The following is a 26234-nucleotide window of genomic DNA, read 5'->3' on the forward strand; positions in this document are numbered from 1 at the left end:
TAACTTTGTGAAACAGGTTTGCAGGAATCTCTTCATAGAAGCCACCCTGAGGTGTTCCTTATCAGGGGGCTCTCCACATGGAGCTGGATGTGCTCCCATCCCAGGAAGGACCCACAGCAGGGATGGGTTCATGAGCTGCTCTGTGGTGGGATTGCTTTTGGGCTGATCTCAGGTTGTTTTCACACCCTCTTTCATGACAGGACGCGCAATTGCACTTCCAGCCTTGCTCCAGAGCAGAGGCCATGTTATGGGAGCTTCAAGTTATGCCATGAATGGCAAGGACCAGCCCCACCAGAAGACAAAAACACTGGGGTGTTAAAAAAGCATGATAATCCAGCTGTTCTAGAGACAATGTCTTGATATTTGTGATATTTAAAACCTCTGGCAGCAGTCTGACCAAGAGAAAGCAGACATGGCCGAGGTATCCCACATCTTCTAGTCATCCCTGCCTGTCCTAAGGGAACCAAAGCAGCTGCCAAAATTTAAGGCATCTGTCAGGTTATTTAATTCTGTGTTAGAAAGACTGCCTAATACGCAGAAGGTTGTAAAAAATCCCCTCTTCTGTATGGCAATGTGCTTTCTTTGGCTTCAGCTGTGGCTCCAGGTTTCTCTTGCCCCAAGAAATGGTGGAATTTGTCCATTGTCGCTGCTACAGCCGGAAAATACCAAACAAGAGAGACAGACCCAGCAAGGAAGAGGATGGACATAGCAAGGGTGCAGGGAACTGGGCTGAGGAGAAGAGGCACTGTACCAGTCAGGGGAGATGCAGAACTTACCACCTGCTACCGCAGAAGTAATTAAATTGCACTCCAGAAATGGATAGTCCATCTCCAAGTGAGGCAAAACTGATCTCGTACAGATCAGTTCCAACCTGGAGAGTTATTACATCTCTCCATTTCTAATTACGCTGTTACCCAGTATGATGCCAACTCCAAAGGCAGAACCTGTGTCACTAAAGAACCTTTTCTTTGTGGAAACAATGATTAGCAGAAGCAATTATTTCTCATGAGAAATTTTGGAAATAATTCCCTTTTCTATCTGATGCGCCTATCTTTATTTGACCATAAAAAAGGGGAAGAACTTTGAGAACTAAAACTGAGGGGTTTTTTATTTCTAGGATAAATATTCCATTTGAGATACATCTTTAATAAAACTTTTACCCAAGAATGGCAATTTTAAAAGGAAGGAAATACTGTAGGGGTTTTCCATACATAGCTGTAAAGTATCAAAAGAAACAGAAGCACGAACAAAAATTTTGTGTCTGTCCAAAAAGTTGGATTTTGTTTTTCATAGACACATTTTGATTAAGAAGCTGAAACAGGCACTTGACTTCCACACTGTCCACCTCTTTGAGAGATCTGTCTCTCCAAGACTTTGGTCAATGCACACCTGCTCAGGTGGAACAATGCTGCTGTGACAGTGACATCTACACCAGCAAAGGTCACACACCCATCAGAGCAGGCTGGTTATAGCAGGTGGAATCCCCTGCACAGCTGGCCAGGACTACAAATCCTCCAGGATTTATAAATCCCAATCAAAATGGTCCCTTGAGCAAGTGCACCTTGATTAGGCATCTCTAAGCATCAGCTCCCCTTCCTCACAGATGCCACCAGCAGAGATGTGTGTTCATGGCTGGAGCTGCAGTCACCAACTCAGTGAGTGACTTGTTGCACGTGGGGTGTCTGTGATCACCTCTCTGGCCTCGCAGACAGGTCCATAGTGGTGGTTTCTACTCATGAACCTGCTGCAGTTCGATGGGCCTTTGCCTGTCCGGTGAGCTGTGTTGAGGGTAAGAGACAAATGAAGTGCAGATGATTTTGGGGTGACTTTGAGTGCACGTCAGAGATGTTTTGCTCCACATGTCAGGACAAAGGCTCTGGGCTTTGGTCTTGACTCAAGTCAAATGTCAGCAGGAGAGACCCCAAATTTAAAACCTCATGTTTAAAATGGACATTTCCAAACACGTCACCACTGCAGTGTCTGTTCATTTATTCATTCAAAAGTGCTTTTTGGCCCTGGTTTGTGCTGGGACAGGGATGAGGGGATGCAGGGTGAGCCTCTCTGCCACATCCCTGCAGAAGGACCTGGGCAGGTATCTCTGGACCATGGTCTTCAAAGGCAACACCTCTGCAGCTGCAGAAGGGACAGTGGTGACTGCCCCATTCCACCCAGAGCTCCAGCTCTCCATCACACCCCCAGCTCCTCAGCTGATTGGTGAGTGAAGCCTACACAACCCATTTTGAGACTTTCCTACCCCTCTCTCACCATGCCACGAGCCCAGGTCCCACCACCAGCTTGATGGCCAGCAGGAAGCTCCTGTCCTGGGGGCACTCGCGGGGAGAAGGGTGCCTCGCACCTCCTTGTCCCCTCTGCGCTCCCAGCAGCAATTAGAGGGTGGTGTTGCACTGGTGCAGGCAGGGCGAGGACGTGTTGGCGGCTCGGTGGCGTCAGGCGGTGACGAGGTGTTTCTGCGAAGCGCTTGGCGCTGTGATTCCTCCTCACTGCCCGCCTTGCCACCGAGGGCAGCGTTCCGCCTGGCATTGTTCTGCTCCCTCATCTCGGTCATGTGCTCTTTGCCATCCAGATTCGCAGTCGTGACCATCCAGCGCTTTGATGGTTATTCTGCGTCGTTCGGTCAGTGCGGGGGCGGGGGGAGGAGGGCAGCTCTTTCCTGCCCCCTCCCCTTCTCTTCCCTTCAGCGTGGTGGCAAAGCAGGCTGGATACAAGGAGCCAATCACAAAATCGCTGCTGGGAGGAAAGGAGGGGGGGAAAAAACCCCCAAACCCACAGAGTAACCCATGCGGCTGTGTTTTAGTGACTGGATGTGGATGTGTACCTCTCCCAACAAAGCCCTGGAAGGGTTCGGGGTGCCCCACGATGCCACCCCCGGCTCCGCTCCCCAGGCGATGCTCGCACAGTCCTGCCCCACCCCGCGCACAAAAAACTTTTGCTGTCGTATCACAGGACACGATAATCTCCCGTATCCCGTCCCGGTAACCCAGAAGCCGCCTCCCCCTCATATTTTACATATTTCCTAAATTCGTTTGCAAGGGGGCAGGAGAGGAGATAACGGCGGTGAGTTGAGCCGAGTGGGAACTGCTGACTGACAAAGTGTGTAGTGCAGTACGGGTGCTTTCTGGCTCTCTAATTATCCTTTTCCTTCTTGACTCCAGTATCACATGTAGCCATGTGTAGAATCATAAAATAATTATGCAGTGTACAAGCTTTCTGGGAGCATGTACCACTGTTTTCCTAATTCTTTATCGCTCCCATTGATCGTGGCGTGTGTGCATTGATCCAAGTCGGCCATCTGGTTGGGGAAGATAAGCGTGCGAGTGTCTTTGCATTGCACTGTCACTCAGGGAGGGGGGTACATTTTGGCTGTAGGGAATTACAGGGGCAGGATTAGCCCTCTTCCTAGGAGTAAACTGAATTTTAAATGCAGTGTTGCAGCTGCATGGACCATGTTGCTAACTTCTGGTTTTGCCCACAGACTGGGTGCATTTATTATTATTGTTATTATTATCATTACTATTATTATTATTATTATTATTATTATTGTTACCTCTTCCCTGCTTTCTGTCTTTGGAGATAGAGATAGGCTTGTATTAAATGGAGAGGAGAGAAGGGAAAAGCGGGAATGCCCTTCCCTACACACCCTGGACTTGTGAGTGGCTGCTGCGTTACAGGATTTCGAAATGGCAAAACCAGCTTTTAAATGCAGGCAAGAACCTGCGGGATTGAATGCATTTGGCAATAAGATTCATTGGTCCAAAAGAAAAAAAAAAAAAGAAAAAAAAGGATGAAGTTATCAGCCTATGACAGGAAATTAGAGAGTGGATATTAATCAGCTCTCTTAACTTGGGCTAATCAAGACAAATAACCCTAATCACACATTATCGGGATGTGTATGTTTAATAGTCGGCAACAAAACAATGGAGTTTGGGGGTTTTTAAAAATATTTATTTATTTATTTATTTACTTATTTTCTTGCCTGCCAGCCTTCCCCCTAACAATGGGCACATCCTGCAGTGGCTTGAACTTGGCTGCAATATTTTCTGTTGACGGCCGTGGTGCGTGTGCACGCTCACACCCCTGGTCGTCCTTTTGTCAAAATGTGGTGGTGGCCATTGTTGTCTCATATTCTGCAAATGTATGGAAGGTGCCTCAAAAGCCTTTCCTCTAAAATTGAACAATTCTGTCAAAAAAGATTAGTTCTATTTTGTCTGCTGCTTGCTGACTATTCATGAATGTAAAGAGAGAGGGCTTGGGTGTCATACTAAGTTGCTAAGGTGGCTGGCTTTCGGCTATTGACTTGAGGATACCAAACCAGAGCCCACAAAAGAGCAGCCAGAAGGAGAGGAGAGAACTGGTCTGCCATGTGTTTCGGCTATACCTTCTTTAGCTGCCCATTTATTCCTTTTGTTGCCACAACTTTTATTGTCATACAGTTGAAAAAAATGTTAGACACAGGCTTCAGGCTGCACCAAGCAGAAAAAGGGATTAGCATATCACTAGGATCATCTTACACTGAACCAAATTCTTTTCAGGATGTATAATTAGTGAATACAGTCTCCCCCCTTCTCTCTCTCTCTCTCTCTTTTTTTTTTTTTTTTTTTTTTTTTTGAGGGCATGGGGGGAGCCTATGGATAAGGAAAATTAGTTCGGATCTCTGGGTAGGAAACAGGAAGAACGGATGGAAAAGAAAAAGTTCCCTAGTTTCAGGGAGGATTTTATAAAGGTTATTTCATCATTTTAGCCTTCTACATCAAGAAGCCTTTTGCATATTCACAAAATGTCTGGAAGTTGTTTGTTAAGAAAAAAAATGGTGGTTTTTTTTTACAATAATGTGAACAATCACCTTCCCCAAAGGGAGGCCAGGAGGAGAGAAATTGATTCCAGAGGTGGGCCCAGACCTGAGCAGCTGGAGGTGGGCAGTGCTCCTGTGGCCCTCTCCCTGACGAGGGCTCAGCAGATGTGATCCTGCAGGATGCATTACTTCTTTCCTCCTCACGGATGCTCCCAGCTCCCTTCTGCCATCTGGGAAGCACACACTGCTCTGTGTACTGCAACAAAAAATGCTCTGTCTCCCAATGCTTGGATGTGTATGAGTCAGTCACAGAACTGAAGTGTGATACGTGGTAGAGGCATTTTTAAAACAGGATGGCAGAATTAATGGTCTATTTTTTATAACTACAGGCCATTTTCAGTGATGACAGAAACAGGCATGAATCAAACAGCTGGACTGTGGGTTTAGGGTGTTCCTTGCCTGTGCAGGAAGCTCCCAAATGGGGCTGGTATTGATGGAACACACGTAGCCTTTGCTGGTTCTCGGGACAATTCAACTCACGGATAACTTGGCCCTGAAAATCTTTCATTCAAATCACGTTTGCACCGGGGTGTGCTTGTAAAATACACCTCTGCCCTGCTCTCGCTGGGGTGGAGGTGTGGTTCTGCAGGAAGAGGAAGGTGAAGAGGAAGCTTTTGGCTTGGTGCACCCTTAGCAAAGCTCCCATGTGCATCCCGGTCCATGCTGCCTCCAAAACTCAGCGGCACCTCTCCCCCTGACAGATCCGGATGTTTGCTGCTCCCATCAGAGCAAAATTCGAGAGGAGAATTACCCTGGGAAGGAAACAGAGCTTCTTTTCCAGCTGAACGGCTGGTAATTTCGCTGCGTTTAATCACGCCGCACATTTGACATCATTGCCTTTTCAAACTGTTCAAACCAATTGTTCCACCAAACGAGCAATTGGACGTGAATATTCAGAAGCTGCTCTGGGGTGCTCGGCGGTAATTGGTCACATCACTCACATGGTCTCGTTCCCTTTTTGATGAGAAGAGGGTAGAAATTTGCTTCACGCGGATACTTAAACACCCACACATAAAAATCTCATTTAGCACAACTGTTGTTTGTTGGTTTTGGTTTTGTTTGGTTTGTTTCTGTTTTTTTTTCCTGGGGGTTACCACAGCGGCGAGAATGCTCACTATTGGAGGGCAAAGGAGGGGAGCAAATGAAAGAAGTCAATTAAAATGGTGAACGCAGATGCTGAAAAGTGTTTCTCTCTTTGCCTAGTGCGGTCCCCACTGTTGGTGGGGTGTGATTTTAGCTGGGGGTTGGAACGAGGTGGTCTTTAAGGTCCCTTCTAACCCGATCCATCCAATGCTTCTATGATTCTGTGACAGAATATTCTGTGGCCAGGTAACAGGGGTGAGGTTTAGGTTTAGGAGGAGGTCCCGATTGCAGCAGCACCAATGTTTTCAGGCACCCAGAGCTCACACTGGGACATGGTTGTGGCAAACCTGATGTGAGGTTCAGGAGACCGAACATGGAGAGTGATCTGGGTAATTCATACATCATGGGGCTAAGAAAAGACATTGCACAGCCATGAAATATTTGAGGAGAAATTACCTGAGCCATTTAGGAAAATTATTCTGGTTATTTTAAAGCTGGGTCACACATATGGGTGGTTATCTGTTGTCCATGTGGATCTCCTTGATTTCAGAGAGGACTTTTGGTGAGGGATGCCTGCGGAGAGGAGCACCAGGCAAAGGAACTGTGTCAGGCTCTGTGACTTGTGATATTCTTCACATTGACACTGAACAGAGAGTGAAATTATGAACAGGGGTGACTTGAAAGCTGTTGGTTTTTTTTACAGTGTAAAATAGAAATATCAGTGTTCGTCATGCTGAAAAAAATTACTCCTGATGGCCACTTTTTATTAATAAGGAGGGGATAACCCAGAATGGCTGGAGGAATCCAAGGGTGGTTTAGAGACTGATTAAGGTTCACTATGAGGCAGTAGTTCATCTTACTCAACTCACATATTCTCCTTCCTTCTCCTTCCAATAAAACCTGACTGATGCAGGAGAAAGAGTAAATAAAAATCAGACTACATTAAGAAGAGGAACAGCAAATATTGGGATGTTTGCAATCTACCTCCTGTAATTTTGCAATCACATTAAAAATGCACTTCATTTGCAGATGACCTAATTTGCCCATACCTGGGCTGGGCTCCTTGGTAGCAGCTAAAAAAAGCACATTTCAGCATTCCAGCAGTCACCTTGGGGCATTTGGTCAGGGCTGGGGCTGGGGCTGGATATCCATCCTCAGTGCCGGCTCTGCCTGTGGGTGTGTCTCCCTGAAGCCTGCAGGATATTTTTTTCTGTAAAAATAAATGCTGTTTCATAAGTATTCCGTGTGCATTTTGACTTTAGCCTGTGCTGTAGAGCCACGCGGACCCAACCTTGATTTATAAAGCTGTTAAAATGTTTGACCTTGTTTAAATAAAAGCCTCAAGGTTAATTACAACAAGCATTCCAGATACATTCTCTCTGTTCTGGTGGCCCTGATGATTTAGAGGAGGAAAGGCTAATAAATTGTCATCTTTTAAAAGTGACTGCAGTGCAAAAGTGCAAGAGTTTGCTTTTCTGCCATTTTCGTGTTTTACCACACTTTGATATGTGATATATTGGGTGATGATCAGTTGCCTCTTCCTCAGGAGCACTAGAAATTTGATATTTTTACTTAAAGTATGATAAGGAGCATGTGAGAATGGAAAAAAAAAAAAGGTTGTTGGGAATAAAGAGTTTGAGCTTTACTCCTGCATAGGATGTATCCATAATGAGGTAAACAAAGGCATTGTGGTTTTCTTTTTTTTTCTTATTGCACAGAAAACAAATTTCACAAAATAAAAACCAATTTAAGTTTCTTTTAAAAGAACTGGGAAATATTGAGGAAAGTTAATTGAAGCACATTCAAATTACAATAAACACATAGAGGCACAATTATCTTCTTTTGACTAGTGTGTGGCTTAGAGATGTTTTTATCTTTTGTTTATTGCACTATTAAAAATATGGAGAGGCATCAAGAAAGGGTAGATAGCCGCCATATGGACTTACATATTTTCCCTATTTATATTTAAATAACTATCCATGAGAAATTATGCACAAATCGTGCAATAATTCCCAACTGAAATGACTGTTTAGAAAATAAAAATTCTGAGGCACAATATTCTTTTCATATTAAATTGCCCATTTTCTGTACACCGTGTATGTTTGTACAATAACAAAAAAAAAGAAAAAAAAAAAGCTGCATTACAGCCCAATACAATTTGTTCACAATGCTAATGAAGACGGATAGAGGACATTGTAATATACTGGAGTAATTCATGAGCAGTGTGGGAAAACAAGACAAACACGCTCAGAAAGCCAGGGCATAATTTTTTGTTCCCATTTCCAAGAGTGAATGGTGGTAATTTTAATAACCTGCTGCTCTGACAGATTTAATGACGCCGATTAACTTTCATTGCTTGATTCAGGCCACGCTCAAGTTTGGGGTGAACATTTGGGCTTGCAAAGTTTGAGTGGATGGTTTTTGGCAGCTCAAAAGGAGCTCCTAACACCCCATAGAGAACTTGGCTGAAAACCCCATGCTTGTGATGCCACCTTGTTCCTGAAGAGGTGAGTTTTGAGCCTATCTCTGTCTCACTTTGCAGCAGAGAACCTCGTCCATGGACAGAGGGTTCTGGTACCCACCAAAGGCGCCTGGAACACCCAGATGCTTTAATTCTGGCTTCACTTGCAGGCAGGAACACGATGTGATGTCTCTGATTGCACGTTCTGATTAGCCAGGACTAAGCCACGAATGCCGAGATCATTTTCACTTCTGATAAAACCCAGAAGAAGAAATACTTTTCCAGCAAAATATCCAGCTTCAATCTATACATGCCCCCAAAAAAAGGAAAACTGTGACATCTTTTGAATTTCTAAAAGGGGGGTGAAAACTTCCAAATTAGATGGTATATCCTTGCATGCTCAATACAAGTCAAATTTTTCTTGTCTCTCTGATAATTCTAATAAATTAAATTTCATGGTTCATTCAATATCTCTGCTGTACACCCTGAAATCAGTAACTTATAAATGTCTTGCTAAGCCAGATGTGACTGCTGTGCCTCCTCATTTTGGCCAGCCTGGCATAGGGGGCCCCTGTCCCACCACACTCCTGGGACCTCCTCCCCATCAGGATATCCTGGACAGGGTCTTGAAAAATCAAGTCTTGCAAAGTGATTTACCGTGGACATTTTATCCATGTACACAAGTGTGACACAAGTGTGTGTGTGTGTATTTATGTGCATGTATGGGGGAATGCCCTGCTGTAGCTTTAGGAGGGTGATTTATTTATTTCTTTTAGAAGAAACTCTCCCAAGAAATGTTCAGGTCTGTCAGAAATAAGCAAAACGATTCAGAGTCTTTGATCTGAGTTTTATGGCTTGTTCCCTTTTAAAATTTTATTAGATCCCCTCTTTGATGCTGCCGTGTAGATCGAAAGGCTTGGTTGCTGCATACACTCCACTTTGTTACCAAGGGGTATTTCTGGTTGGTATTTTGAGACTTATAAGGGCTCTGTAGTATGTTAAAAATAGAGAAAAGAGCTTTCAGCCCAGTAAAAAGTGAACTTCATGGAGTGCTGCTGTCACACTCTCCAGGCAAAATACATCCCCGTGGTCCTGGTGCTGCTGATAAAGGTCTCTGCTCCATGCTAAACTCTTAGTTTTCATCCTTTCCTTGTGCTTCCAACTCTCATTCATATAATTCCTGCCCAGCCTCTCCATCTGTTCACGTCAGCTTGAGTGTGGAGTCAGGGGAAAGCTGGAGCTGTAGTTAAATGCTTGTATGAGGGGCTGAAAGGTGGGATAGTGGCACACACGAGGAGCTGAGGTGTGTTTTTGTGCCACCAGCCACCACCACACCCAGCAGCTACCTCCTCAGACAGGTGTGGGTGTTTGGAACCATGTCACTCAGAATTGTACAGAAGAATCTATGGAAAAATCAATTTCTGTTCTCACCCCTAGAGCTTGGTACTGGCAGCACCAGAGTTGTTCCCAATTGCCATCTGTAAAAAAAAGCCTCACAAACCTTTCCTCCCCCATTTAATTTGCAGTTGGCAACCATGTCACTGTAACCATGAGGATCTAAAGATGTAAATGAAACAAGTCTGGCATTACGGAATAACATGGTTTAATGGGCTGACTGATACCTTTGAATTTAAAAACATTTCCATGAAGGACTGTAGCATTTATTTAAAAAACTGAAAGGACAGAAAAATTTGACCACAAGCCTTCTTATTTTTACTTTTTTAAAAAAATAAGTCTATTTTATATTACTATTTTTTTCTTTTCTCTTACCTTCATTTCATTTCATTTCACTTATATTCCAGCAAAACACAGAATCTTGTCTGCTACTTAATTAATTAACTGGGAAGAAACGTGTTTTGGTGGCTTTGGACCAATCTGTACCAAGGCTGGGGCAATGAATTGTCAAAGTGTTGCTCAGAAGCCACCATACCAAAATAACCTCGTGTTCTCACCTGCCCTTAATGGCAATGAATGTCAGAGGTGGAGGAGGGAAATGTGGGCATTCCAGAGCTGTGGAATGATGAAGAGCTCTCCATGCTGGTGCCTAACGTTGCATTCCAGGCACAACCAAGTCTCTCCCACTCCATCTTTTTTTTCCCTTCCTTCTCATTCCCTGATAATGATGATGGGGACTCCTCATGGCAGCGGCGGTTGCAACACAGTTTGAATGCAGCCTGAACAAATCAAAGTACGGGATATCTGGATATGCAGTTAGAACATTCCATACCTGCCCTGATCCTCATTCCTCTCTTCCCCTCCTGTTCTTTGGTTTGTCCTTGGAAGAAACCAGAAAAATGCCTGGAAGGCAGGGAGTTGTGTTTTCCAAACACGTCCAGGGAAGTTTGAAAAACTCTTTTGGGGTGCAGCCATCTGCCATCACTTTGACTGTGGTTCTTTCCCCAGGGAAAGGGGATAAACTCAGGTGCCATTCAGGCAGTGGGTTTCAAAGGGACTTCCTTTGGCGCTGCCCAGTAGAGCTTCTCACTGGGAAACATGGGTGAGAAGCCCCAGCATCCTTATCCTCATACCCGTACCTGTTGCCAGGGTTTAAGCTTTATGGATTTTATTTAGCACTTTATTATTTGGAAATCACCGTTTATTTCCCCTCCCCGCGATAAATTTTCTCTTTTCCACAGAAACAGAGTCATGGAATGGTTTGGATTGGAAGACACCTTAAAGTTCCAATCCCTCTTCAATGGGGATTGATAGGCAAGGACCTGGGCATAGCATTCCCTGAGCACAATTAAATCCAGGAATCTGCCCTGCAGGACACAGAGCGTGGTGTTGTCCTGTGTTTGGCCAGTGGTGAGCAGAGGGCGGCCCTGGCTTCCAAGGCAGCCAACATAAATAAATAATACGAAGCCCTGGAATGAGTCATTTGTGGGCAGCACACCTGCAACACCCGTCCCACAGCTGTAGGGCTGGAAAGGCAAATAAAACAGCTGTAACTCAAGCCTGGAGGGTGCTGGGGATTCGGGGGAGGGAAGCCAGGCTTTCAAATCGCTGTAACCCAAGGAAGAAAATCATCAGCCTCTATGCCTTTCACAGCATCTGATGACAAAATGGTTTGTGGCTTAGCCATTGTTTAAAGACCATTCCTCAAATTCCGTGTTTACTGTCAGCAGGGTGAGTTGTGGACTCTGTGACTTTAGCTGTTAATGGGCCTAAACACTTCTGCCAACAGATTAAGCTCTGCTGAAACGTTAAGAAAATTGGCCCAAACAGAGATACGGAGGATTCTTGTTGAGTTGTTGTTTCATTTGCATGAGAATCATTGTCTGCAGACAATGGCACCTCCCTATCACCCGAAGTGTGGGCAATTGGGTGAAACTCATTCAATTTCTGTTAAACGGCAGAAATTGTTTGTTTATTTGTTTCTAGAGGAAAAGAAAAATGCTCATTTTCAGCTTCAAGGAGGAGTAGATCAGAAGTGAAATCCAACCCCCAAATGCCACCAGCTAGTGATGGGAGCTAACAAGATGGGATGACCCAAAAGAAAAGAATTGTGAGAACTCCAAATTAAGTTCTGAGTGTGCTTGAAACAATTACTGTCAGTGGAAGAGGAGGAATAAGCAAAATTAGTCTACTTGGGGAAGGTGAAGAGCAAGTTTCTTTCTAAAAAAGTGAGATGTGTTTTTGCTATTATTTGTGCTGCTGAAGTTCCCAGGTGATCCATATCCTGGTGTTGTTTCCATTTAAATGCTGTCCCAACAGGTACTGCTATTACCTGCACTTCCCCCAGGTTCAGTGCTCAGAAGAGGGTTAATTTGATGCTCAGGTGACATATATTTTTTTCCCCATTTTCCCCTCTGTTGTTAAAAATAATAGCCTGGATTATTTGAATTGTAGCAGCACCTGGAGTCATCAGCCAAGGCTGCAGCCCCCTGGGAGGAGCACTGACCAGGAAAATGGGGAGCTGGTTCTCCAGGGAGCTCCTGGCTCTCAGATGAGGGGAGTCACAGGGATGGAGAGTGAAGGCTGGAGGCCACCTCAGGACTGGGGCACAGGCAGAGAGCCCAGGCACATCTGTGACCCAGGTGAGTGTGTTTGGCCAGGGGTGACTGTGTGCTCAGGGCCACCCCATGCTGGTGCAAGGAAGGATGGAGCAGCCCAGCACCTTGGGGGCTGTTTTCTGTCCTTATTGCTGATTAGTGACATGGGATTTAATCCCAGCACCATTCGACATTTCCTTTCCTAAGGAGATCCTGCTGTTTTCTTTATTATTATATTTTTTTTTTTGTTCTTCTAGCCCTGATACTTTTGGCCATCACTGCTGTTCCTGGCAGTTACCTGTGGCTGCTTTAAATGCCACCGGATGTGAGGGGATGTTTACATTTCCCCAATTACATTGTCTTTGAACGGTTCTAAACTTGACTTTGATTAAACACGCTAATAACAAGAGAGGCTCCGGTTTTTTTCTTTTTTTTTTCTTTTTTTATGAATGTCACTTGCTTGAGTTAAAAAGACATGCTCTTAATACTCGCTTTTCATCTAAATCAAGAAAGCAACACTAAGCAAAAAAATATTTAACTGTAGCATATAGGATTGTAAAGATGGTAATCAGGGACACTGGTAATTGAAGCTTTTGGGGGAGAACCTTTCTTCTGAATCCTTCAGTCTGTTTAATAGGATAAAATTAGCTTGAGTGGCTTGGTGTTTGAAGAGGTTATGATATAATTGGAGCTGCCTCCTGGGTTTGCTGCTGGACAAGGCGATCAGGTGGAGACATGGGAGGGCATGGGAACCTCTGAAGTAGAAGACTCAGCTTCTGCCATACTAATTAGCCTAAATTAGCTATGCCAGTTTTCTGCTTGCTTTTGAATTTCCCTGATAATGCTTTTATCGGGAGGGTAAGAAAAGGAATATGAAAACACGCACAAAGTTCACTGCGGAATGGCAGAAGCGGTGGCAACTGCCGGCGTAAGGCTCAGGCTTATTGCTGCAAGCTTCGAAAAAGAAAAAAGTCGGGGGGGGAAAAAAAAGATTGAATAGCATTAGGAAATAACAAATGGATATCAAGTACAACCCCTAGGGATTTAGAAAGTACTATGGCTTGCGCTCTCGAACACGAAAGTTTACAAAACATCTGTAAGAAATTGATTATCTTGAGGATTATACACACATTATTTTGAGGGCAGCCTCCTCCCCCCAAACCCCAGCTTTGCTCTTGAGTGTTTAACCCAAGGTGAAGGAGGCGGTTCTCCTCCAGGCAGAACCAGCTCCGGCACCTCCGCTTGTGCTCCATCATCCGCAAGGCCCGGGAGAGGCTATTTGTGCTTTGTGAGCTGCTGCCATTTTTTAATTCTCACTTCCGACCCCAATTAATCAACTTTAACCATGCAAAGAGATTTGTGGCACATTCAGTATAGCTTGCATAAATCTGTTTTGATTGAAAATGTGCGAATGGGAAAGAAAATAAGGAGGCGTTTTTTATGTTTTCTTTCTGTCCTGGGTGGATAGGGATGGATTCTTTTGCCAGCAGATGAAGCAAGTCAGGAGAGGACTTCTTCAAAGGCATGTTAGAATGCATTTCCACAGAAAAAAATAGCTCCATCCCTGGGGAAGAGTGGAGACTATGGGGAGATAAAGTTTTTTCCTTCCCGACTAGTACCAGCCTTGGTTTGGGGACAGGTATTTGGGGCCACAATTGTCCATGTCTCTCATTGCACATTCAGATATTAGAAACTGCAGGAACAAGCCTCACATGAGCAATCTGCTCTCCTAGCAGGGTCCACTGGCTCCAGGAGGCCTCCTGTCACTGGATGAGAGGGCAGAATGAGGTTCTGCAAGATCTGCTGGACACCCTCTGAGGGTGTCATGGTTCAGGATCTCTCAGGCAGGAATGTTCTTATGTTTCCCATGAGCCATTCTTCCACCCAGTGCCCTTTCTCCCCACCAGGCTGTCCCAGGAATGTTTTGTAAAGACTTGTGTGAAATTAGGAGAGGATTTCAAGGTCATTTAAAGAGCAGAGTTTGCAAGGCTTACCCAAACCTTGGTTTGCTCATGGTTTTCCACTGTATCCCCTGGGTCACATCCAAGGTTTTTAAACAAAATTGTGTCAACTCCATAGTTAGAGGAGGATAATGGGGAAGGGAGTTGATCTGAGGGACTGTGATGCACAAGGAGTGACTTGTGCTCCAGAGGACCATTTCTAGTAAAGCTGGACTTGTTTAAACACATTCTGCATCTCAGCACAAGAAAACCAACCTGAAGGCACTGTGCTGTTACTATTCATCACTGTCTGCTTTCCATGGAAAATCAATAGGGATATCAGGGTTTAAAAACTCAGCTAAGCTATTTTATTGTATTTTATCTCATTCTTTCTGGAGACGCAACTGGCTGAGCTCACATTTCTAACAACTGCTTGAGAATGAGTTTGGAAGAGCCAGTAAAATGAATTTCCTTCACTGTCTCCTCCATGTACAGGAAAATTGCTCTTTGGGTCCCCTCTTAGCTGGGGTGTACCTGGACCTCAGTGGAAAATACAGTTCAGATTCTGGTCTTTAGGGCAATGAATCTGTCAGGGAAAGAGAATGATTTTTGACTTCTCCTCTTCAGGCTTCCACACTCTCACAACACTTGTCCAGGCTTTTTATCAGGTGCAAACACCTGAGCCCCACAAGCCCTTCAGCTCTGGCACACACATTTTACGTGTTCACTCGAGTGCCTGCACACAGACAAGTGTTGGAGCAGCTTCATCTCCCGCCCCTGTGGGCCCCAAGGCAGCACCCTGGGTATTACCTGCTCAGCTGCTCCACGTGTGTTATTGGGGGTTGGAGCCTGCAAATGTTTCTTCACAGGAGCAGCATCACTCTTGTGACCAAGTCCTCCTCACACAGATCTTGCAGAGATGGGTTTTTATCACTCCACTCAGTCTCTTTACATTCACAGGGTTTTCTTTTGCACGGCTTGTTGGCTCATCCAGCTACAGAATAATGACAGTGAAATTGTTTTTAAAACCTCCTCAGTCCAAAACCTGGATTTTTAAGCTTGCTGCTCTAAATTCTGCAAGGAAACTATTCTGTTCTTGAAAAGGGTAACAGCCAGATTAGATTCTTGAGAGCTGAGGGGAATCATTCTTAATTAGAGAAAAAAGAACCAGGAAATCTTCCTGGGTTTTTTTCTGTCAGACTTTCCTCTTTGGAACACTATCCTCATTTGATAGAAATGTTTAACTGGTAGGAACCATGAGGCAAACTCCTGAATGACAGAGAGCTGAAGAAGGCACCATAAGCTGTTGTCCTTGAAACCAGTGGTGATTTTCCCTTTGACATCGCAGGGCACATTATCCAGCATAGCCCAGGTCCAGACAGTTTTATTCTGCAGCCAGCAGTGATTCCTACTCAGAAAAGACAGAACTGTTCCCCAGAGGAGCTGTGCAGCATGGAGAAAACCTTGTACACATTAAAGGCTGAACCACAGCCCCACCAGAGCCAGCATGAAGCCTCTCAGTGGTCCCAGCAAAGCAGAATTCCATCATCAGTGACCAGGCTGACCACACTGATGCAAATCTAGAGAAAATGTGGTTGAGCAAATCAGCTCTGACCCAGCCTTGAACCTATTTGAGCAGAGGGGGCTTTGCTCAGTTCATGGCACAAAAGTATTTATCCCTTCAGTCCTTCTCTGCTCTTGCTGTTGTACCCAGGAGAGAAAAGAGCTTCAGAGCATGAAGCAGCTTTTTGGGAGAGCTCCCTTCTGTGTGGGCAGTGCCTCCAGCTCCCCTGATAACAGAGAGGCATTCCTGCTGTGCTTCCTGCTTGTCCTTGCCATGACTCCTGCAAGCCAGATCTGCTCCTGTTCAGGCCACACGATACACAATAAAGCAAGAATAATTTCAGCAGTTTTTGCTGCCCTTGAGCTGAACCCAAAATACCCCACAGGTCTGACAAATGGGTCACCTGGCTGATGTCTGATCTGCAAGCAGTGTACCTTTGGCTGGGATGTCCTAGGAGCACGATGATGTGAAGTCAGGACTTTTGGGGGGAAGAAAGAGAGAAAGAGAAAAGAAAGAAAGAAAAATTTAAAAAAACAAGGATGGAAAGAAAAAAATCAAGGTATTACTGGCTAAAGACACAAGCACTGATTGGTAGGGAGTGTTTGAACCCATCCTCAAGGCCACACCACAGTTGCAGAAGGGCAGGAGAGACGGAGCTCTGTTCCGTGGGCACAGCAGGAGGAGAATCCCCAGGTCCCATTCCTTCATTCTCCCAACAACCCAAAAGACAAAGCCATACGAGGCTGTTTTCCACCCTCCACAAGGTGCTTTCTGGCTTGTGCCTCCATCTCTCTGCACACCCAAGACCTGCGAGAGACAGAGGTAATGCGTGACCCTGCTGCAGATGTGCTTCCTTCTCCCTTCCAGGAGTAAGGACCTTCAATCCCAGTGTGCTGAGCCTGTTGGGTAGGTGGGGGGAAAAATCCCTTCTGCTTAACCCAATTCCCTCAAGTCTCTGAGGAGCAGCAAACAGCAGCAGCCCCAAAGTGTGTGTGGGATCCAAGAAGCTTTCAGCTCAGCACAGCACGAGGGGGGGCTGGCTCAGCAATGAGAGTCCCTCCTTGGCTCCATCAGGCAATACAGCAAACAAGTCATGTCTCTTAGAAGAGGGAAAATCTATTTCAGAGCTCTCTCTTTTTTCTGTGTGGGTGCTTATCTCTGGTCACTGCTGTTCACCATGTAGAGAAGTCTCTGTGGCACGCATTTCTGAGAGGGCAAACTGTCTAAAATTAGCTGTTAGTTTAAAATAAGAGACTGTGCAGTTCTCCAGGGAGGGGCATTCATCCTCCAAAGGAAACTGTCAAGGATTGTTCAGGATTACCCTCCAGCTGTTCAGGACTGCTGCATTCTTTTAAATTATAATGTCAACATGTCACAGATAATATGGAATGACAATGTCTAATTTCTGTCCTGTGAGGAATGAAAAGGAAGGGAAATTGCCAGCATACTAGATACACACCAGATTTGAAAGACCAGGTAACCTTTCTAGGTGGCTGTAGGAGAATAATTAGCCAAAACATTAATGCAAATGTAATTTTCTAGCTAACCTCTGAAATCTAGAGGCATTATATTAAGCACTCCAGACTAATGCTCTCCAGAATAGTTTGTGTTATCTCTGGGGCCAAGGGATGTAGCAACTCCTCCACTGGTTGGATTCTTTATGTTGAGTAGCTGGAGGTTTATTTCCCAAAAGTGCTTGCTACCAGCACTGCTGGCTTTGAGGGAGGAATTTCAATGCCAAGTTGCATGAATTGCTTATGTGGAAGTGTCCAAGCCCAGGTTGGACAGGGCTTGGAGCAACCTGGGATAGTGGAAGGTGTCCCTGCCCATGGCAGGGGGTTGGAATAAGCTGACCTTTAAGGTCCCTTCCAACCCAATCCATTCCATGATTCCATGAATGTGGAAGAGGTCGTAGTTATTACTGACCTTCACACCCATGAGCAGCCCACTGTGAATTTATCCCCTCAAAAAACATGAAATATTTACTGACTGTGTGAGAACACAGGAAGTAATGAGGTTATTGCTGTTCATGGGCAGCTTGCATCACGTACATGCATATTCCATCTAAATTTTAATACAGACCACCAAGAGGAGGGAGGTTTTTAACAGATTTTACCTGGCTTTTTAGGTAGTTGTAGCTCTGAGGACTGAAGCAGACACCCAGCCTCGGTTATGAGGTGAATTTCTGGGACTCAGCTGAAGAACAGGCAATTCATGAAGTTGTGGTAACATTCCTTCAATCAGATGCCCACATCCAGAGCTTAAACATTCTCTCAAGCTCTCAGGATGGCTGCCTATAAAATATAAACAATGCAATATGAGCAAGAAGTGTCCCAAGGTACACATTTTAATGCTCACATTCTGTGCAGTGCTGTATATTTTTCACGTTTAGTTAAAGAAATAAATGAAACAGAAAGAATCCAACATGTTTTGCATTCCCTTGCAACAGGAAGCTGCTTTGATAAAACCTACAAATGATCCATATTGATATTAACTTCTTCTTTTTTTTTTTTTTTTTGTAAACTTAATTTGAATTTAGAAAGTCTCTAAATGATAATTGAATCACAAGTCTGGATTAGGATTCTAGCAGCAACACTTGACTTGGTCAAAATCACTGTTATGAAGAGATGCAATTTTTACACAGTACTTCACATTGATTAAGTAACGTGCGAAAATGGAAAAAAAGCATTCGAATCTTAATCATAGTAATTTGCATGAAATAAAAGTCTCTGTCAAGGGAATGCACATTATAATAACTCCTGGGTGTTTTGGTTGCATCAGTGAGCAAAGAAGTTGCGTGCATTTTTTTTCTTGTCCTGATATGCGAGAATTTCCTCTATTTTTAGTGTACCTTTGATTATGTGAGAATTTAGAAATATGGTTTTGTAGTCAGTGAGAGACTGTGAGACAAACAGGTATTTTAAGAGCAGCCAGGGTTCCCAGCTGATTGGCAATGTGCATACCTGAACGGAGCACAGAACTGTAAACCAGGATGTTGTAAACACAGGGAACTCAGTTTGAAGCTAATTAAGGCTCATTTGGTTTCGACCTGCATCAAACAATAGCACTAAATCAGAAAAGCAGATGCATTTTGGAAGCTACTGAACTGAAGAACCTTATCTGGAGCCCAGTGGAGTCAGCAGAGACCTTCTCACTGACTTAAGTCAATCAAGCCTTAGAAATGTTGGCGTTTATTTACACAAATTGGTCTGGAGTAAAAGGGGTTTGGGAGGCAGTCCCCGCTCCGTTGGGTGCACACATCAGTGCTACTCCGTGCTGTGCTGGTGGCACTGTTGTCTGTCACTGAAGCAGACCTTGGGCACATTTCCCTGGCCGGCGTGACCATTGTGCAACCTGTTTTATTTTAAAGAGTTGCTATTTCAAAAATCAATGGGCATCAGCTGCTAATTACAGAAAATCTATGCCTTGGCCCTTCAGCAGATTTTGCGTTTTTCCCACTCACCCCCCTGCTTCTGCTACGGATTGGCAGCTCAGATCTGTAGCCATAAGTGATGATACCCCACACCAGACCCCTTTTTTACATCTTTGGGACTCTGAGCAGCCTGATCCAGTGGAAGGTGTCCCTGCCCGTGGCAGGGGCTTGGAACTGGATGGTCTTGAAGATCCCTTCCAACCCCAAACATTCCATGATTCTATGGTCCCTTCCAGTTCCCTCCAGGGTAGACTTTGCCATGTGGAGTTTCTGGTGAATGGTCTTTGCCCAATGACACCTGGATTCCCCCCACTGATCTGGAGATTAATCTGATGCTGATCTTCCGACAATGTGAGCAAATAGAGGGTTATTTAAAAAACACTTCCTGATTGGGAGCTCATTTGTCCCAGAAATGTGACTTTTGTGGGTGGGAGGTGTTTGTCCTGAATGAAAGTCTGAGAATTTGAACCTCTTCTTCATCCTCCAATAATCTTAAAGAAGGACAGGGGCTCTGCAGCATTTATGAACTGTCAAACAGCTGGGTGTTTTACCTTTCTTAGGGCTTTGCACTTGGTCCAAATGCTCCAGGCATGAGATTTTGCCATTTTCTCTTTCCTTTCTGCAAGCTGTGCTTATAACGGGGGGTAGGTTCAAAGACTGCTTTGGAGGAGGGCCTTTTTTTTTTTGAGGCATGCTGTATAAAATCTGTTGAGACCTGTGGAAGTCACGGTGATATCACTGCCTTGTATCAGGAGGGGTATTTAGTTATCCCCAGCCACAATATCATTTGGGTAATTGCTTCTTGCAGGGGATCAAGGCAGGTGTGGGAGGAAAAAAGTAATGAACAACTAAGCTTGGAAAGGAAACGTAGGTTGAAGTTTATCTCTTGTTGCTGAAGCTGCCAGTTAAGCTGGGAGCAGGAGGGGGGCTTGTTTGGGATTTATTCTGGGGGAGAAAGGCACTGCTGTCTTCAGAGTGAGATGAGATCAAGTTCTGCCTGCAATGCCTCTTACATGTTGTAGTTGCAGGCCAGGAGATTTTTTTACATCAAAATAAAGGAATGGATGGACCTGCACTTATAAGAGAGTTGGCATTCCTACAACAAGCATGTAGGTTGATAAGGATTTTCTTTATTCTTTTCAAAAATAACCTTTCCTGTGAAATGCAAGCTCAAGAACATTATCGGTTACATAGAGAAATCACATGAAAGGCTGCATTACAATAATGAAGAAAAGAGATTCTGAGACGAGAGCAGCAGCAAAGGTCCTCGGTGCCTCCTTGGCTTCAGCTGCTCCTTCTCCACACAGCTGAGGGTTTCAAACCTTAGGTTTTGGCAAAATCTCGCTTGAGAGGGGAAATTGGTGCACACAAACCACCCACCAGGCGTGATACTGGGATCCCATCCTGCTTCGCCCAGGGAGTATCCAATGTGTGGGGGCAGCCTCAGGGTGTGGGAGATGTGTTATGGTAATGGGGGTATCTCAGTTTATGGGCTGAGGGGGATGATCATTTGCCATCCTGTGTTCTTCTTAATTTGGGAACGTGCCCCATATCAGAGGGTATTGATGGGGTGAGGACCACATCCCAGGTCCTGCAAATGCAGCCTCGGTGCTTTAACGAAGGGGAGTCAAACCTACTGCTCTCAGAAACCATCCTAAAGAAAGGGGAAGAAGAAATTCATAAGAAGTAATCCTATTAATTAATGCCCAAATCCTGGTCCCTGTGCACAGCCTGTGGAAATGCTGTGTGTGTGAGGGAGAGGAGGCAGAGGAAGGGAAGGGAACACCACCTTCCTCCTCCTCCTCCTCCTGCTTTCTGGGCTGCTAGCTCTGCTCTGCCCAAAGTAGTCCCAGCAACTCCCACCAAGTGCCACCCAGCTCAGGGCTTTGTGTCTGGCCCCAGGTTGTCCTTGCAGGACTGTGGTCAGGAGCACACAAGAAATCAGGGTGAGAAAATAGTGTTTTCTCTTCCCAAGGCAGTGATGAAGGTATTTTGTGTGTCTGTATGGAGAGGGGCAGCTACCTCATGAGACCCTCCCAGCTCGGCATCCTGATGTCCTCTTTGGGCATTGGGATCCTGATATATTTCAGGGGACAATCCAGATGCACCAAGTCAGGAAGTGTGGAACACAATAATATCTGTGTGCCTGAGATGGTCTGAGGACATTGGGAGTACATGGAGTAGGAAGGATTCTGGCTTTGCAGAGCCCAGTTAGAATCCTGGTGGCAAGAGGTCTAGGAGAAATGTGATAAAGTGGCTAAGACTCCCTCTTCAACTGCTCCCTAAAGCCTGAAGAGTGGGCAAAGCTTTCCAAGTGGAGAGTCCTTTGCTCTGGAAGTGATATCTCCTGGTGAGTCGTCAAAACTCCTCTCTGACTCCAGGTACAAGTCTTGTTTCCACAAACAGTGCTGAACTGTGCCTTTTCCCTCAACAACTGCAGTCTTAAAATCTGCAGCCCAATTTCAACCAATTTGATGGAGGAGCACAAGGGCTGCTCAATTTTTCTAAATATTTAGTAATTTTCCAGTTGGGAATGTCTGTGCTGAACTCATGGAGAACACAAAAGGAAGGAAAACACACAGAAGGTGTGTTGGGAAGGGACTGGGGACTGGGGGTATCAGTCTGTAGGAATCCCACGTCATCAGTTCCCAGGCTGGGAAAAGAGCTTCTTTGAATGGTTTTCCTTTAATTGCAGATGATTTCCACAAGTCCTCATTTGCTGGAAGTTCAGAATATGATCTTTAACAATCAGGAACCATTCCCATGCAAGGAAAGGTTTAGACTCCCAGCTCTGCAATGCTGCCCTGCTAAGGAAGTGTAGCGATGAGCAATAGTGGTAATAAATAAATTACTCAGAGAATTTAAAATCAGCTGTGAAAGCAGCTACCCTTGGATGGAAACACATTTATGGAACCTGCCCGTGGTGCAGGAAGCAGCAAACACAGAGAGTGACAGGTGATATTTGGCTTTTGAGCACATATTTCAGAGAGCTGCACTTCCCATTCATAGGAGCCATCCTTTCTTTTGAGCTCCACTTTCTGTTCTTCTTATTAATCCACAGATTCTTCCCTTTGCTAAACCAGGAATTCAGGGCAGATCCCTGGAGAATTGCTCAAGTCTTGGATCCCCAAGCCCATTCAGGCTGTAGGATGCCACAAGAGCAGTGTGATCCTTGCAGGGTTTTTAGCAACATCCCTTCTTCTAACCCTGCTTGAGCAGCTCTGTTTTTAAGGGGTGCAGGAACTGGTATTAAGTTATTCTGAAGCATCATTAGCTCTATTTACTGAGCCTTTAGATGTGTGAGTGACTGCAAACATCTGGAACGAGCAGGTGGAATTCCACTGTACTTGCTGTATACATTTCTACTTTAATGGTGTTTGGCTTCTCTTTTAATTGAACAACAATTCTTCCCGCAGATCCAAATGTTACTACAGGCATGTCTGAATTTAATTTGACTGGCAGTGAGTTAAAAATTATTATTTCAGAGGAATTTTTGATGTTAACTAATGAGGCATCCTTTCCTGTACATATTCCTGCCATTTCAGGCTGCTTCCCCGAGGAAGCAGAGGCTCTACAGTACCATTGTCCATCTGGCAGATTGTCCTAGACACTTTTGACCTTGCTGGTGAGCAGGCTGGGGCCAGGCTGTGGTGGATGTGGTGCAGTGGAGAGGTGGAAGACACATAACTATTCACAGGGCACCTGCTGCTGAGCTGGGCTGTAGCCCCAAGCACCTCTTGTTGCTGCCTGGCTTTGCTGTGCAAGGTCAGCCACATCTGGTGGGCAAAACTGCGGACATGGAGTCTCATCTGAGTGGCTGAAACCAACAGGACTCACCCAATCCTACTCCACAACAGAGCTTTTTGGTCTGTGGGAACCTCCACTTTTACAACTCTTTCACCTGGTGAGCTTTTGACTTGAGCCTGATGATTCATCCGAGGTGAAAGTCCTGGTCCTGTGGCTGTTGGCTCCCAGTTCTTTCTCTGCTTGACTTCATGTCAGTGGGGAAGAGCAGTAATTCCCTGCTCCATGCTGGAGCAGATGTGTCCAAGCTCTCATCTTGTTCATCACCACCCCGTAGCTGGACCAGAGCACTTCTGGACCCTTCCACTTTCAAGCAGGACAGCGCTGGGAAGGGAAACATTATTTTCAGCTTAAATAGGAGGAGAGCAGCAGCCGTCAGTCTCCTTGAGGTGAGTTATTCAGGCTGCCTCCTGCCCTTTGAGGCCTCTTCCGGTTGGGGTCCCTTCCCCCCTGCCATGTGGTCCTGGGAGAGGGGCCCTGGGGGGAGTCACGGGGTTTCCCTGGTCAGCCTCGTTCCCCATCAGTTGTTTTTTGTTCCCCTGCATGGGCAAGGACCCTCGGGTCCTGTGATTGAGCAGTTCCTTGGCAGAGCCCCGGCCATGCGGCTGGAGAAATAAACATCTCTGAAACATCCACCAAGAATCAGTCCATATATATTTCTTTTCCACTGGCCTCGTTGAGGCCACGTACACGTGTTGCAGTATCCCCACTGTAACATCTTCCCAGGCACCTTCAGCAATTCTGCAGGAGCAGGAGTTGTCTGATTTACACCAATCACCTTTGCTGTTTTTCACAAATTTACCAGTCTGCAAAATTCTGTCTCAGAAAGATGGGGAGAGAATTTTTGCAAGAGTATGGAGGGATGGGACAAGGGGGAATGGCTTCAGAGTGAAGGGTAGGTTTAGGTTAAATATCAGAAAGAAATTCTTCCCTGTGAGGGTGGGGAGGCCCTGGTAGAGGTTGCCCAGAGAAGCTGTGGCTGCCCCATCCCTGGAAAGGTTCGAGGTTGGATGGAGCTTGGAGAAACATGGTCTAGTGGAACCCCATGGCTGGAGGTAGGAACCAGATGATCTTTAAGGTCCCTTCTGTGCTCCTATGACTGTATAATACATTCATTTTTACCACTTGCAGTTGTTGCGGGTTTTTATCATAGCTAGTAAAAAAATCAGGAAAATGATCACAGTTTCCAGTCATGTGGTGGCTGTTGCCCACCATCACCTCTTCCCCATGTAGGTGAAGGTTGGGCTAAAGGAGAAGGAATTCAGACATCCCACTGGTGTTTTTAACATCTCCCCTGAGGAATTCTCATTAAATGTGTGGCACATCTGATGAGGCCACTGGGAGGATGCTGTCCCTCGTGCTCATGGAATGCCATATGATATCTGGGAATCCTTTCCTCCTTTTCAGCCAAGTGTCCCTGCTAATATCAACCCCCTCAAGGTGCTGCAATGGCTGATTAAGTCATCCTTGTCAACTGCCTTCTGATCATCAGGAGATCCAAAATATTAATTGCTGGTGTGATAATGAGAAGTTAGGATGCAATGGGAAATGCAGATCTCTGCACCTGTTTGCTTAACTGGATTTCCACTGTTCAACAAAACCCACCCACACATGCTGGGGAAAGTACAAATTTTCTTGCTACAAACAACTCACTCCAGTAATTTTTGCCATTTGGAGGAAACTATTATTTTTCATACGTATTTCTTATCTTTATAATTGATTTTTTAATATTAAATTGCAAGTTTTGCCATTACCTTAACTGTGACTTTATTTATTTTGTGATGGTAGATTCTTAAAATGGACTGTGTCCTTCCAAATCCACTTTCCTTATTCCACCCCTGCATACATATCTCAGTTATTATTTCTTGTGTCAAGATAAGACCAGCTCTGATTTGCAGTTGAAGGTTGCTCCTTGTTTCACCCCAAGGATTTAGCTGGAATTCCTCACATGGTGGTACCCAAATAACTCATTGCTCCTCAGAGATAGGTCCTGCTCAGTTCCTCCTTGACCTCTACAGCTTCAAGCATCTCTCAGGTCTGGTGAATATTAACCTATTTATACAAAATAAATGGTGTTTTGAGCCTGAGCTGGAAGATCTCTACCTCCAAGGCAGTAGATGGGAAATCAGTGTGTTCAGCTGCTTGGGGAGACCCAGATTTGTGTCTTTCTGCTGAGTATTTGATCCTGGTCCCTCCCTAGCTGAAGCCAAGAGGGATCAGTTTCTCTCCAGAGCAAAACAGAATCACAGAATCTGCTGAGCTGGGACTCACAAGGATCACCGAGTCCAACTCCTGGCCCTGCACAGGACCATCCCCAAGGGTCACACCATGGGCTCAAGAATGTTGTCCAAACACTACAAAACATTGAGAAAAAAGTTAAAAATGTGAAAGAAAGGTGCTGAATATCGTACAAGGATGGAGCAGAGTGGGGCTGCCAGGCCGATCCGAGCAGGCTGTGCCGTGTGTCCCTCCTTTCCCACGCTGCATTCCCAGCGGGCCCCCTCCAGCATCCACACCTGCTCCCACCACACACCGGAGCCTCCTGGCCTGGGCGGTGGTTTTGTGTTTGCACAAAAAAAGGTGAGCAATTACTAAGCCACACCTCCGCACACAGCTTCTCATGCCTCTAAAGTTTCTAAAGCCCCGAGTATCGGGTTCCCAAAATCACTGCTGCCCAGGAGGGAGGTGTTGCACAGGCTGCACGGATTTTGGGAACCCGACGGCAGAGCTGGGCTGCTCTATGCTACTTTTGAACTATTATGTTATTCGGACTTCTTTTTCCACTTTCTAACCTAGTTTTTAAAGAATATTTTAAAGACAGTCTTTAAGGGCATTAACTATGGTGCTTTTTGCTTGCTGTTTGATTTTAATGGCATCCTTTGTCTGTCTCTTTCTTTCTTTCTTTCTTTCTTTCTTTCTTTCTCTCTTTCTCTCTTTCTTTCTCCCTTCCTTTCTCCCTTCCTTTCTCCCTTCCTTTCTCCCTTCCTTCCTCCCTTCCTTTCTCCCTTCCTTTCTCCCTTCCTTCCTCCCTTCCTTCCTCCCTTCCTTCCTTCCTTCCTTCCTTCCTTCCTTCCTTCCTTCCTTCCT

At 45.2% G+C, this 26234-nt stretch overlaps 1 long non-coding RNA gene across 8 annotated transcripts in view; it reads right to left on the reverse strand.

Annotated features, from left to right (window-relative positions):
* Positions 1-996: 996 nt before the first annotated feature.
* The window catches only part of LOC121673836, a 100151-nt gene continuing 74913 nt past the window's right edge, over positions 997-26234 (reverse strand). For 2 of the 8 annotated variants that reach the window (XR_006019333.1, XR_006019328.1), the window contains 5 exons: positions 23181-23471; positions 18027-18204; positions 16345-16388; positions 15157-15340; positions 997-6526 (listed from right to left, as the gene is read on the reverse strand). This is a non-coding gene — a long non-coding RNA (uncharacterized LOC121673836). Of the gene's footprint in view, positions 6527-15156; positions 15341-16313; positions 16389-18026; positions 18205-19894; positions 20059-23180; positions 23472-26234 lie in introns of all 8 variants that reach the window. The other 6 variants (XR_006019335.1, XR_006019332.1, XR_006019331.1 and 3 more) reach the window with 5 other exon arrangements.

The sequence above is a fragment of the Corvus kubaryi genome, unplaced genomic scaffold, assembly GCF_017639235.1.
Source record: "Corvus kubaryi isolate FWS band 111438036 unplaced genomic scaffold, C.kubaryi_AGA036_p1.0 66, whole genome shotgun sequence".
NCBI classification, from domain to species: domain Eukaryota; kingdom Metazoa; phylum Chordata; class Aves; order Passeriformes; family Corvidae; genus Corvus; species Corvus kubaryi.